Source organism: Corticium candelabrum, chromosome 19 (assembly GCF_963422355.1).
Source record: "Corticium candelabrum chromosome 19, ooCorCand1.1, whole genome shotgun sequence".
In the NCBI taxonomy this organism is placed as follows: Eukaryota; Metazoa; Porifera; class Homoscleromorpha; order Homosclerophorida; family Plakinidae; genus Corticium; species Corticium candelabrum.
In genome coordinates this window covers 6238809-6254555 of record NC_085103.1, presented here as the reverse complement: position 1 = coordinate 6254555, position 15747 = coordinate 6238809, and positions in this window count along the sequence as shown.

Here is a 15747-nt window from a genome sequence, read left to right as displayed (position 1 = left end):
TGAACCTAAAATCGCCGAGAACCCGCACTGACCGTAGAACACCCGACATTAGGATGCTTTCCATGGAGATAGGTAACGACTACACCCGACCACGCGATAAGGGGGAAGCCCACAAGACCTGTATCGACAGAGCTCGCCTCGGCCTCCCGCCGTCGGCTGCGCCCGCTTACTCTAACAACCCGACACTATAAGACACTAATTCTTCCTACACGCTAGTCAGACGAGAAACCGGTCCGAACAGTTCGGTGGACAACACAAAACTCTCCCTACACGGTAGTCAGTTGACAAACCGATTGAACAGTAAGACAGACGGGACACCGACTCTGGAAGTAGATAATTAATTTTCTCCACCCGTTAGTCAGACGATAAACCGATTGAATAGTCAGACAGACGGGACACCGACTATGTTAGTCGATAAATAATTTTCCCTACTCGTCGGTCGGACGATAAACCGACCGAATAGCTCGATAGACAATAAACAATCTCCCCTACACGCTAGTCACGTGACAAACCGACCGAACAGTCAGACAGACGAGACACCGACTCTGACGGTCGATAAATAATTCTCCCTACCCGACAGTCAGACGATATACCGACCGAACGGCTAGACAGACTTGGACACCGACTCTGGTATTCGATAAATGATTTTCTTCACCCGTTAGTCGGAAGATAGACCGACTGAATAGTTCGATAGACAATCAATAATTCTTCCTACCCGTTAGTCAGTTGACAAACTGACCGGATAGCAAGACAGACGAGACACCAACTCTAGTAGTCGATAAATAATTTCTCCCACCCGTTAGTCAGACGATAAACCGATTGAATAGTCAGACAGACGGGACACCGATTCCGGTAGTCGATAAATATTTCTCCGTACCCCATTGTCAGACGATATACCGACCGAATAGTAAGACAGACGGTATACTGACTCTGGTAGTCGATGAATAATTCTCCCACCCGCCAATCGGACGATAGACGGATAGAATAATCGGAAAGACATCCATCGGCTGCAATCGGACCCACAAACCGATAGAATAATCGGACAGACACCCATTAGATCCAACCAGACTAGGGACCGGCAGACGCCGCACCTCCTGCTCCTCGATCCGCCCACTACTACACGACATAAACCCATTCTTTACCCGCGCCTTCCGATTGCTCCGTGTCCGCTACAACCGAAACGAATACATGGCATAACCCTTCGAAAACCCGACCCTAACATCGCCGAGAACCGGCACCGATACACGACACGACCCCACTCTTTACCTTCAACATAAGATCGCCTAAATAGTCACTCCCACAACAACGAATACATACCCTAACCCGTCGAAACCCTGAACCTAAAATCGCCGAGAATCCGCACTGACCGTAGAGTACCCGACATTAGGATGCTTTCCATGGAGATAGGTAACGACTACACCCGACAACGCGATAAAAGGGAAACCCACGAGACCTGTATCGACAGAGCTCGCCTCGGCCTCCCGCCGTCGGCTGCGCCCGCCTACTCTAACAACCCGACACTATAAGACACTAATTACGAATGTTGATTTAACATAGAGATGATTTAATAAACCTACATAGTGGCGCGTGCACACACACACACACACCGACACATAAAACCAGATAGACACGACGACACAATGTAAAACACGATGTACAACACGACGACACAATGTAAAACACGATGTACAACACGACCCACAGAGAGTCCGTTAAACCGAATAAGCAACGATCTGGAACCGATAAAGGCAACGGGACGGTCTGACGCGATAACGGCGCAGAATCCACGCTCCTAAGGTAACGTACGGATCGACCACGGTCCGATCAAAACGTACTAGACACGACACGACCTCGTGAGCCCGACACACGGGAAGCACAATATGTGACGTCATCTTCAACGGAAGCAGACAGAGTGAATTTACCGTCGGGCGCCATACTAAAAGGATAGGAATCGAGAGGTCTCCCACGCTAACGCGACTTGTGGAATCTCGAAGGCATTCTGGTCGTATCGCGTGCAAATCCACTGGTGGGGAAGGGGTCGGCCAGGCTGGGGCTTAACCCCAACTCTGACTCTAACTCTAGCCCCTGTTCTCGTCAAGCAAGACGATAAAAAATACGACCCGAGTAAATCGGATGTCGAAGACGATTTCGGCATCTTAGACACAGTAGAAAACGCGATTGGAGGTATAACGAATTTGATCTTACTCAGTACGGCGGTGAGCGGACTCGGATACGGATATTTGGCGTACAATCTTTAATTGAAATAAACGGCATCGCAGACACAACAGATAAAAACCGTATCCGCACGATGACACTATTACATGTTATTGCATACATGCACACATATATGTTCCCACGTTCACGTTGACAATTCATGTGTACCAAGACCTAAAGATCGTGTCCTCTGTTCCGATCACTCGCAAAACGAACGCAGTTTCTTCTCTCATCGGAAAGCCCCGCGTCACCGCTTTTCGAATCCAGGCGAACGATCGATCTATCCCTCTTACTCGAATGTTGAATTCGTACTCGTTTTCGCATTCGACATATTGGACCACGTCAGAGATAGACACATCTACGTCTTTCAATAGTATATTTTGACAGTCGTCGGACTTTTTCGGAAAACTTAATATAAGTTTATCGTCTATCACCGCCGTGGCCGCCCTGACCGTCCCAGACTGGGATTTCTCGTTTGGTGATATCGCCGCAACGGCGGCGGCGATAGATGCATTCGTCTCCGTCGAAAGATAACCGTACAGCGGATAATACTCTTCCGCCGGAACTTCGACGTTTTCCACAATTGATTGGTGTTGTTTGAGGATCATGTCAATTTTGTTTTGTGCATTGATGTTGGCGTCTTCTGTTCTTTCAAGAGCAATTAGCATGTCCTCTAACAACGGAGGCGCCGCAACTTCGAGTACATATTCGCTGACGCCGTCGGCCGCACCGGAGTCGACGCACGGTTTCGGCGTAAAAAAACGAAACTTCCTCCTGAAGCGGAAACGACATTGTCTGGTTCATCTCCGTATCTCTCTCCCTCTCGACGAGCTGCAAAACGTTTTCGACGACGAAATTCGGAAGTTCGACGTAGCTCCTCTTGCCGTCAAACGCCGACGACTCTTCGTCTTCCTGGAATCCGTCTTACTCCTCTTCCTCTTTTGCTTGTTTGATGAGGAAGGCTGCTGGGGCGACGCTCGCGGTGCAGCTGTCTTCGTCGCTGCTCGAATCCTCGACGATAACCGTATAGTTGCTATTCGTCTTCGGCATTGTACTAATGGCGTGCAGTCTTTTCTTGGAGCCCTTAGCCAAGAGCAAAATATTTTGTTCATTTGTCAACGGCACAAACGAAAAAATCTTTCCCATCCGTAAGACATGCGAACATTGCTCCGGCTTCGTTTCGACGGGAACGTAACAGAGACACTCTTCAAACAGTTCGTCAATTCTGTTTCTCCAAATATTAGCCATCTTAAAGCTTTTGGAGGGCATTCGCCCTAAACGATTGCCGGGAGAGATCTTCGTTACGTGACAATGCGAAAAAAATAATAATACACAATTGAAATAAGACTACACCGACGACATCATGCCATTCTCATCATTGTTCTACACACGCAGCGTCGACGTTTCGCTTTATTTGTTATGTCGAATTCGTAGAGGCCGCCGCCACCTTATCACTTCTCCCCGAAGCACACTTACATCGAGCGATAACGATCTTTTATCTCATTCGACACGGACGAATGCATACTTCTACATTCGCCATCAAGACAGCATCTGGTCATGTTTTTCAATCCACGACGCATGCCTTCGTCTAGACCTCAAAGATTGTGAGGACAAGAAAAATTTCCCTCAACACGAATCCGTTCGCCACCGTCGTTGTCATCGACGAACTTTACCCTCCCTTCGTCCACGTGTAAAGTAAGCAGCTTTCTAGCGTAACACATTGAGAAACCTTGCATTCTTTGATTGCTTTGCAACTACATCGGATTACAACCGACATAACAAAACGACAACACGCCCACGCAAACAATCACGCTCGTTAGTTGATCGTCCGGCGTCGAATATCGAAAATACATTATTTCTGTTTTTCAATTCGACTTCAAATTCACCCGGGGAGATAACCCCATTCGTTCAAAAGGACCACGCTTTCAAGTCTTTTTACTTTCTTGTTGCTGACGTTAGAACAACATACAGGATGATAAGAATATTCAACACTCGAAAAATTGTACAGAAGACACCCGTCTACGAGCTTCACGACATTCGCATCGCCATTATACGTATAGGGAACATGTATATAACAACAGAACAGTAAACGCCGAACTTACTAGTGTTCTATAGCACATCCCTTCTGCGATTCCTAAAACAAATTATCTCTTCGAGCCTTCGACGCGCTTAATTGCGCTTTCATATGATACAGTTTTTGTAACTATTGGCAACTGTTTCAATATTTGATTTCGATTTTTTGATGCTACTCTAATTACTTGACAGCAAAACATCAATCCAACACATCTATTCAAATTATATCTGTATAACTGTAAAAATAATTTATCCTCTATATACAAACTTTTTAGTGACTTGTCATCTAAAAACTAAATTTACTTGTAATATATACAAATATGTATACAAATATGTATACAAATATATATAATGTATTTACAGTCAAAAGTGATATTTCACAAAGCACCTCCATTCACGAATGGTAAGTCGCAAAGCTGTGTCTCTGAGCGGATTACACACAGAGGGTACGTTGCATTATTGACACCGATAACGTGTTCTGATGTTATTTCTACTTTCACGGTAGTAAAGAATGCAACGTACTACCCGCTCTGTTACAATCGGGATATGTGAGCTATGCTGAGGGTTTGGCTGTTGTTGCAATTGTTGTTGTTGCTGTTATATGAGTTGTTGTTGTTGTAGAGTTGTTGTTGCATTTGTTGTTGATGCATTTGTTGTTGTTGTTGTATGTCTTGTTGATGTTGCATTTGTTGTTGATGCATTTGTTGTTGCTGCATTTGTTGTAATGTTTGTATGTTTTGGTGATGTTGCATTGAATGTTGTAAAATAATTCGTTGCAGTTCTTGCAGTTCTTGTTGGTGTTGGTAATCCACTTGAGGCCGAACCTGTACCACACTTTTGTTTGATTCGCAATATCGTGGTACATGTTTGTGGAAATCGATTCCAGCCAACCCTCGCATAAGGTCACACCTGAAGACTTTCTGCATATACTGCCCTTTCCTCTTGAGAAGTGGATCTTGAGGATGTTGTTGTTCAAGGCAGTAAACATGATGTAGCTGTTGAATACGGCTAAGTCAATCATGTGCAAAAAGATCTTCCAGTACTTGAGGCTCTTGTGCAAGACTTCGTAGTATTTGATCATCTGATCAGATTTTTCTACTCCGCCCATGTGCATATGATAGTCGCCGATAGCCTCAGGTCTGGAAATCGTGATCTTGTAGTGCACGTTATACTTTACACGATCCTTGGTAAATCTGTCGCAGGAAGTATAACGGTGTCCAGAATGAATTATCTCTTCGAGCCTTCGACGCGCTTAAATACCACTCGACAAGAACACAACATTACCTCTTGATGCGATGCTCGCCTTTGTTGAGCACAAATGTTGAGAACTATATGCTGTCGTGGCAATTGGTAGAATGACACAAACAGTCGGATCTACCTCATACGAAGTTTCAGTACGCCCACTCGTCTAGCTCACTCATGCCCAGAACACACACGTCTTCTCACTTGTACGAATTCTGGATCTGCAAAACAACTGGCGCTTCGGCACAGAGGAACGAAATCTTATCAGACCACAAAATTAAAAAACGATCGTACGCTTATAAGCCCATTTTAGGCATAAATACGGCATCGCGTGATAGATTCGTACTCCTACCTCCATTGTTCTTATAAATAGAGCATCGTGGGACATTAGCTGGTCCCACGCAATATGCGAGATCGCATGTTCGCACAAAGATCGTACTCTAAATTATCGAAATTTCCACCTTTGTGTCACTTTTACACCCCCACGCATTGCGACAAATTTTTGAATTATATTCAATTTTTTGACGTCAAACGGTGATCCGTCTCAAAACGACGCTCCAGGGTTGGATTCGCCTCTCGCGTGATCCCGTGACCTCCTAGGTGCGGCATCACATGCTCCCACCCTATTTGCGAAATCGCACGAAGTCGCACCAAAATCGTATTCTCAATTATCAAAATTTTCAAATTTGGTGTCACTTTTACACACCCACGCATTGCAACTTATTTTGCCTCTTCGTCGCTGACGTTAGCACAATAGACAAGAAGATAAGTATATTCAACACTCGAAAACCCGTACAGAAACACCAGTCTACGAGCTTCACGACCTTCGCATCGCCATTATACGTATAGGGAGCATGTATATAACAACAGAACGGTAAACGCCGAACTTACTAGTGTTCTATTCCACATCCCTTCTGCGATTCCAGAAACGAATTATCTCTTCGAGCCTTCGACGTGCATAGATACCACTCGACACAAAAAAACAACATTACCTCTTGATGCGATGCTCGCCTTTGTTGAGCACAAATGTTGAAAACTATATGCTGTAGTGGCAATCGGTAGGATGACACAGTCGGATCTATCTCATACGAAGCTTCAGTACGCTCACTCGTCTAGCCCACGCATACCCAAAACACACATTTCTTCTCACTAGTACGAATTCTAGATTTGCAAAACGACTGGCGCTTCGGCACCGAGGAAAGAAAACTCTTCAGACCACAAAAGTAAGAAGACGATCGCACGCTTATAAGCCCATTTTTGGCATAAATACAGCATCGCGTGATAGATTCGTACTCCTATTTCCATTGTTCGTTATACATAGAGCATCGTGGGACATTATCAGGTCCCACGCAATATGCGAAATTGCATGTTCGCACGAAATCGTACTCTAAATTATCGAAATTTTCCCCTTTTGTGTCACTTTTACACCCCCACGCATTGCGACAAATTTTAATTATATTCAATTTTTTGACGTCAAACGGCAATCCCTCTCAAAACGACGCCCCGCGGTCGGATCCGCCTCTCGCGTGATCCCGTAACCTCCTAAGTGCGGCATCACATGCTCCCACGCAATCTGCCAAATAACACGAATTCGCAAGAAGATTGCATTCTAAACTATCGAAATTTTCAAATTTGGTGTCTCCTTTACACCCCCACGAATTGCGACAAATTTTTGAATTTTATGCAAATTTTTGACGTCAAACGGCGCTCCGTCTCAAAACGACGCTCTTGGGTCGGATCCGCCTCTCGCGTGATCCTGGGACCTCTTCGGTGCGGCAACACGTGCTCCCACGCAATCTGCAAAATAGCACGCATTCGCACGAAGACCTGACTCTAAATTTTTGAAATTTGCACAATTTGGTGTCACTTTTATACCCCCATGCATTGCGACAAATATTTTAAAGTTTCTTTAATTTTTAACGTCAAGCAGCGCGCCGTCTAAAAACGACGCTCAGGGGTGGGATCCTCCTCTATCGTGATCCTGTGACCTTTTCGGTGCGGCATCACGTGCTTCCACGCATTCTTCAAAGGAGCGCGAATTAATAAAAAGATTATACTCTAAAGTGTCAAACTTTTCACATTTGGAGTACCTTTCATACCCCCACTCATTGCGACAAAAATTTTGAATTTTCTTCAATCATTGACGTAAAACGGCGCTCCGTCTCAAAACGACGCTCCGGGATCGGATCCGTTTTTCGCGTGATACCGTGACCTCCTAAATGCAGCATCACGTACTCCCACACATTCTGCAAAATATCACGCTTTCGCACGAAGATTCTACTCTTAATTATCAAATACTTTACATTTGGTGTCATTTTTATACCCCACGCATTGCGACAAAAATTTTGAACTTTCTTCAATTTTTTGACGTCAAACGGTGCTCCGTCTCAAAACAACGCTCCGGGGTCCGATCCGCCTCTCGCGTGATCCCGTTACCTCCTCGGTGCGGCATCACCTGCTCCACGTAATCTGCAAAATCGCTCGAATTCGTACGAAGATTGCATTCAAAATTATTAAAATTTTCAAATTTGATGTTACCTTTACACCCCCACACATTGCAACAAATTATTAAATTTTATTTTAATTTTGACGTCAAACGGCGCTCCGTCTCAAAACGACGCTCCGAGGTCGGATACGCCTCTCTCGTGATTCCGTGACTTCCTAGGTGCGGAATCATTTGCTTCCACGCCATCTGCGAAATAGCACGCATTCGCACGAAGATCGCACTCTAAATTATTAAAATATTTTCAATTTGTTTCGCATCTACATCCTCACGCATTGCGACAAATTTTGAATTTTATTCCAATTTTTGACGTCAAACGGCAATCCGTCTCAAAACGACGCTCCGGGATCGGATCTGCCTTTAGCGTGATCCCGTGACTTCCTCGGTGCGGCATCACCTGCTCCCACGCATTCTGTGAAATAGCACGCATTCGCACTAAGATTGTACTCTAAGTTACTTAAATTTTCACATTAGGTGTCACTTTTATACCCCCACGCATTGCGACAACAATTTTGAATTTTATTCAATTTTTTGACGTTAAACGGCGCTCCGTCTCAAAACGACGTTCTGGGGTAGGATCCGCCTCTCGCGTGATCCTGTGACCTCTTCGGTGCGGCATCACGTGCTCCCACGCAATCTGCGAATTTGCACGAATTTGCACTAAGGACGCACTCTAACTAAATTATCCAAATTTTCACATTTGGTGTAACTTTTACACCACCACGAATTGCGACAACAATTTTGAATTTTATTCCATTTTTGACGTCAAACGGCGCTTCGTCTCAAAACGACGCTCCGGGGTCGAATCCGCCTCTCGCATGATCCCGTGACCTCTTCGGCGCGGCATCACGTGCTTCCACTCAATCTGCGAACTAGAACGAATTCGCACGAAGATTGTACTCTGAATTATCGCAATTTTCACATTTGGTGTCACTTTTACACCCTCACGCATTGCGACAAAAATTTTGAAGTTTATTCCAATTTTTTGACGTCAAACGGAGCTCCATCTCAGAACGACGCTCCGGGGTCGGCTCCGCCTCTCTCGTGATCCCATGACCTCCTAGGTGCGGCATCACGTGCTCCCAAGCAATCTGCGAAATCGAACGAATTCGCACGAATATCGCACTCTAAATTATCGAAATTTTCCCATTTTGTGTCACTTTTACACCCCAACACATTGCGACAAAAATTTTGAATTTTATTCCAATATTGACGTCAAACGCCGCTTCGTCTCAAAACGACGCTCCGGGGTCGGATCCGCCTCTCGCGTGATTCTGTGATTTCATCGGTGGGGCATCACGTGCTCCCACTCAATCTGCGAAATAGCAGGAATTCTCACGAAGAACGCACTTTAAATTATCGAAATTTTCACTTTTGGTGTAACTTTTACACCCCCACGCATTGCGACAAAAATTTTAAATTTTATTTAAAATTTTTTGACGTCAAACGGCGTTCCATCTCAAAAATGACGCTCCGGGGTCGGATCCGCCTCTCGCATGATCCCGTGACCTCCTCAGTGCAGAATCACGTGCTCCCACGCCATCTGCGAAATAACACGAAATCCCACTAAGATCGCACTCTATCTACATTATCTAAATTTTCAAATTTGGTGTAACTTTTACACTCCCACACATTGCGACAAAAATTTTGAATTTTATTTGATTTTTTGACGTTAAACGGCGCGCCACTTCAAAACGACGCTCTGGTGTCGGATACGCCTCTCGCGTGATCCCGTGACCTCCTCGTTGCAGCATCACGTGCTCCCACGCCATCTGCGAAATAACACGAAATCGCACTAAGATCGCACTCTATCTACATTATCTAAATTTTCAAATTTGGTGTAACTTTTACACTCCCACGTATTGCAACTAAAATTTTGAATTTTATTTGATTTTTGACGTCAAACAGCGCTCCGCCTCGAAACGACTCTCCGGGGTCGGATCCGCCTCTCGCGTGATTTCGTGACCTCCACGGGCGATTTTTTGGGGGACGAGGTTTGGGAACTTAGCCTCTGCAGCGAATGCGCTTTGGTGTACGAGGCTACCGGCGCGCCAATTGATTCTTGGTCGTGAATGGACATGTTACAACCGCGATTTTGACATAAACGAACTGCTACCTTTTGCGCATCTTTTGAGCAGTAACATGCACCGTTTATTGAAAGGGCCCCAGTTTTGAGTGTCGTCCGTGAACGTTGCTCTCTCGGCACAAATCGACTTCCAATAAATTGGACGGTAGGTAAAGTGATTCTTAGTTACTATGTTTTGCGGTTAAATAAAAAAAAATTGCAGTTTTCTTGAAATATTTTTGGGTGCGCGCATCTGCTATGCACATTATTAATTAACTGGACTGAATTGTGTGTCAATATTTACATTGTGGCGTGCACTGCATACATCAAATTGTGTACTATTTATTGCAAATTTATTTCCTGTGTCCAATTAAATAATATGCAATTAATTAATTACCAATACAATTAGAACAGTGCAAAGTACTCAGGCAATTTAATTCTATTTCACAACTACTCCTACAAAAGATTTATTAACAGATAAACACTATACAATTAAAATGACAGCGTACGGTATGTGTGTGTACACAATATTTATTAATTAAGCATTATCTAGTTGGTATAAACACGTACATGAAATAATCTATAGACACTTCAATACTCATTACAAAACAGATCATTTAATGCAAACCACATAATAATTACTAATGCATAGAATCATTGTAGGTGGATGACGACGAAGTATTCATAACTCTGCTGGTTGTCACACAGCTACAGTATTTTTGAAGTAATGTATGTTTACAGCTAGCATTGGTTTTGATTAAATTAAATTAATTAATTTAAGTTCAGTTACTTAAGTTGATGGTATCAGTCATTACGTTGTTGGCACTTATAGGTATACGTTGTATATGCCTTTTGCCAACTGGTGTTGTATTGCAAACTATATTCACACAGCTACAGTATTTTTGAAGTAATGTATGTTTACAGCTAGCATTGGTTTTGATTAAATTAAATTAATTAATTTAAGTTCAGTTACTTAATTAAGTTGATGGTATCAGTCATTGCGTTGTTGGCACTTATAGGTATACGTTGTATATGCCTTTTGCCAACTGGTGTTGTATTGCAAACTATATAATTATTATGTCATTGTTATATGATTGGTGATGTGAATGACAGTTATATAATTAGTATATTGGTGTGTGTGTGTGTGTGTGTGTGTGTGTTTGTGTGTGTGTGTGTATTTGAACAGCAAATATTTGTGTGTGTGTATATATATATACATATATATACATATATACATATATATATATATATATATATGTATGTTAGAGGTAATAAGAAATAATTGTATTATGCCTCTTTGTGAAGTGATGAAATACTTTGACATCCACTAACACATGTACAATCCAAGACAGATGACATCTGTCTTTTTTGATGATTTAACTGTGTGTTCTTACGATTTTTGTTCTTGTTTGTTTTGGTTTTTGTTTTTGGGGGTGAAAATTATAAACCATTGTATCTGTACATTGCTTTGGCACTCTCATAAAGAACATTCTCTTTTTACGAGTTTCCAGATCATTCAAAATTTAGTACACTTTTGAGCTAGTTAGTAACTTGATTCCGTATTCCAAAACTTAATTGTCTGTACTGGCAAAGGCAACGAGTAGACAACTCAAGGGAGTCACTTGGACAACGCAAATAGTAGCATGGAGCAGCACGTGCAGTATAATCGAGTCAACTTTCTCATTACTATCAATGGAACTAGAAATGGTTGTCAATTCTTGAGCAACATTTCTGCTATATGTTGCTGAGAAAAGTCACTAAGATTTCTATTATACTGCAAATAATAATTCGATTGTTCATAAAACCAAGATAATTCAGTCTGAGAATCAACAAAATCATTATCGACTGCATGGCCAGCACAAAACCCTACTTTAAATTATGTTTGTCCGTCCTATTGTCTACGGTCTGTTACCTGTCTGTTTGTCAATGCATATGTTTTATAAATCATCACTATAACTTACACCAATGCTAATTACATGTCTCTGTCTGTCTGTCTGTCTGTCTGTCTGATTCAGATAGATTATTTGATTTTGACATTCAAGGCCAAGTACATTAGTCAATCTATGACTTTGTTGTTTGCAACGACTGGTTTGCTTTCACAAATTCCTAGCAAATGTGCAAGTAGAGTATATATGAGAATACAGTATCTGTCTGTCTGTCTGTCTGTCTGTCTGTCTGTCTGTCTGTCTGTCTGTCTGTCTGTTGTCTGTCAATGGTAGTATATTTCAAACATGATCACTGTACAGGCTAGGTAAAGTAGCTATGGTAAGCTTTAAAAATGAGTTCAATAGGCCCTATAGGGCCATTATACCTTTCAGTCTAATGTACATAAAACTGAGTTACAAAATCATCAATGTCATTATGATTAGTGGAAGTTAAAATGGAAATCTTCTTGGCGATTGTGTTAACGTTGCACCGCTGCAATGTTGTTGAGAAGCGTTTCCGCCAAAAGTACATAAATTCCTTGTCTGTCCTCAGAAAGTTGGCCTCAAAAATCTTTTTTAAGATTTTCAACTAATCATGGTGATTTAGATAGATTATTTGACTTTGACATTCAAGGCCACGTCCATTAGTTAATCTATGACTTTGTTGTTTGCAAGGACTGGTTTGCTTTCACAAATTCCTAGCATATGTAAAAGTAGAGTCTATATGGAAGTAAATTATTTGTCTGTCTGTGTGTCTGTCTGTCTGTATGTCTGTCTGTCTATCTGTCTGTCAAATAACATTTATTTCAAACATGTACATCTATAATACAATGCTAGCAAGGTAACTATGTAGAGTTCTGCAACTATGAGAGTTCACTAGAACTACATTTAGAAAACAAATAAGCATATAACACTTAAAATAGAACAATGCAGACTATCCGGAGCCAACTTAGCAGCTGAAAATCTGGGTAGATCAATCTACCGTACAGTCAATGTCACTTTTGAGAGCTGAGATTTTTCTCATTATTACCTTGGCATTGCAATTTTGAAGTTGAGTTGAGAACCTCTTTCTCCAGATGTCTAGAAACTCAGCAGCATTAAATTGACCGAGTTCATCATGTGACTTCTTGGCTAGCCTTTCCAGGAAGTTTTTCTCATCTCACCCATCGTCTGTCTGTCTGTCTGTCTGTTGTTTGTTTGTCTGTACATGTACTGCTAAGTATGGTAAAATATCTACCAAATTATATAGGTATAAATGTGATCAGAGTATTTACTCAATCATGTTGTCATGAAAGTGTTAGATGCAATATGAATGTATATACATTTAACGGTGGGTACTTTGTTCAGTTGTTGAGTACAGCAGATGCATAAGCTGGGTAGGTACTGTCAACACTTTAGTAGAACATGATTGAGTAGATACTTCGATCACGTTTCTTCCCATATAATTTAGTAGATCTTGTATCATACTTAATTAGCAATACAGACAAACAAACAGACGGACAGACAGACAGACAGACAGACAGACACACGGACAGATACTTTATTCTCATATAGACTCTATACTTGTACATTTGCTAGGAATTTGTGAAAGCAAACCAGTCCTTGCAAACATCAAAGTCATAGATTTAATAATGGACTTGGCCTTGAATGTCAAAATCAAATAATCTATCTAAATCACCATGATTAGGTGACAGTTTTGAAAGTTTTCTGAGGATAACTTCAGCATTGCATCTTTGTAGAATTGTAGAAAATCTTTTTCTCCAATATGACAAGAACATGGACAAGGAGGCATTAAAATTGGCTTCTGGATTTACTGACTGTTGTGACAAATGCTGCAAAAAAATTCTCTGCCTTCGTGCCCCACCTCCCAAAATGTTCTATCACAAGAGGAACACATCTTGATACATATCCTCCTGAAACAAGCTCTTCTGAATATTTTTTCATTTCTTTTCTTCTCTTGTCGTGGAAGCAAGACCATTTTCCTTGCTAGCCCTCTTCATAATATCCTGACAGACAGACAGACAGACAGACAGACAGACAGACAGACAAACAGACAGTAGACAATAGCACGGACAACAGAATTTAAAGTAGGGCTTTGTGCTGGCCATGGAGTCGAGAGAATGATTTTGTTGATTCCCAGACTGACTGATCTTGGTTCTATAAGAGGGTGAATTATTAATTATTTGCAGTATAATAGAAATCTTGGTGAATTTTCTCAACAACATATAGCAGAAATGTTGCTCAATAATTGGCAACCATTTCTAGTTCCATTGATAGTAATGAGAAAGCTGACTTGATCATACTACACGTGCTGCCCCATGCTACTATTTGCGTTGTCCAAGTGACTCCCTTGAGTTGTCTACTTGTTGCCTTTGCCAGTACAGACAATTAAGTTTTGGAATACGGAATCAAGTTACTAACTAGCTCAAAAGTGTACTAAATTTTGAATGATCTGGAAACTCGTAAAAAGAGAATGTTCTTTATAAGAGTGCCAAAGCAATGTACAGATATAGTGGTTTAAACTTTTCACCCCAACAAACAAAAACCAAAACAAGCAAAACAAAAATCGTAAGAACACACAGTTAAATTATCAAAAAAGACAGATGTCATCTGTCTTGGATTGTACATGTATTAGTGAATGTCAAAATATTTTATCACTTCACAAAGAAGCATAGTACAATTATTTCTTATTACCTATAACATATATATATATATATATATATATATATGTTCTCTTCGGATTAAGCGACATGAAGATTTATGTGACGTCTTCTTCCACTGGTTGCTCTTAGACAACTCCAATGTACGTCGAGAACAACGCTGTTCCTCTCATTCTATGACAAGATCAGGTGACGTTTTCCATCCCGACTTTTCCCTAGGCAAGGCTGCTATTTCAACATTTCCGTGAAGAATTCGTTCACTCCCTCTCACCTTATTAATGCTGCCATAAAAGCTGGTGCTGCTGCCGAGGCTGGGAAAGTAGACAAAGATGAACGCCATCTTGCTAACATTTCAAGTTATGGCTGTTTGTTCTACCCTCTTGTGGTGGAATCATACTAAGTATGGGCTGCACATAGTCTGGAGGTGTTGAGATCAATTGTAAAGAAGTCTCTTCTATCATCTGGCTTGTCTATGGGCCAAGCTTCCAGGCAATTTCACAAACAGTTATCTGTTCGTCTATGGCAGTATAACTCAAGACTGATTAGTGACTATCTGCCTAATTATTATGCCTTAGACTCTTTGTGCTTCCATCCTTAGGGCGGATATGTGTTATTTGTGTTATCTGTATTATATACAAATATATGGGGAAAATATACATATGGCCGTTCAGCTTTCTTTGACATTACAGTCCGTAACTCGTTACTTCCCCGGTTCATTGCTATTGCCGCCACTCACCCTGGACAAGCAGCAGATGCAGAGGAAAGAGAGAAGGATCTCAAACATGATGATGATGTTTCGCAGGCTGGATCACAATTTTTTCCACTGGCTGTGGAAACTCTTGGATTGTGGTCTTTTCAAAGTTTGGAAACTTTGAAAGTTATTGCCAAGAGAGCTGCTTACCACCGCAACATTGCTACCGGCCAGTCTGTGTGCCAGATACACGAACAGTTATCTGTGTGTCTGTGGAAATTTAACGCTCGTTTAGTTTTTGATCGTTTATATTTAGATTGTGATGACTTAACTGGCTTGTCTTTTATTTAGTGGTCTAAACATCTATGTATAGT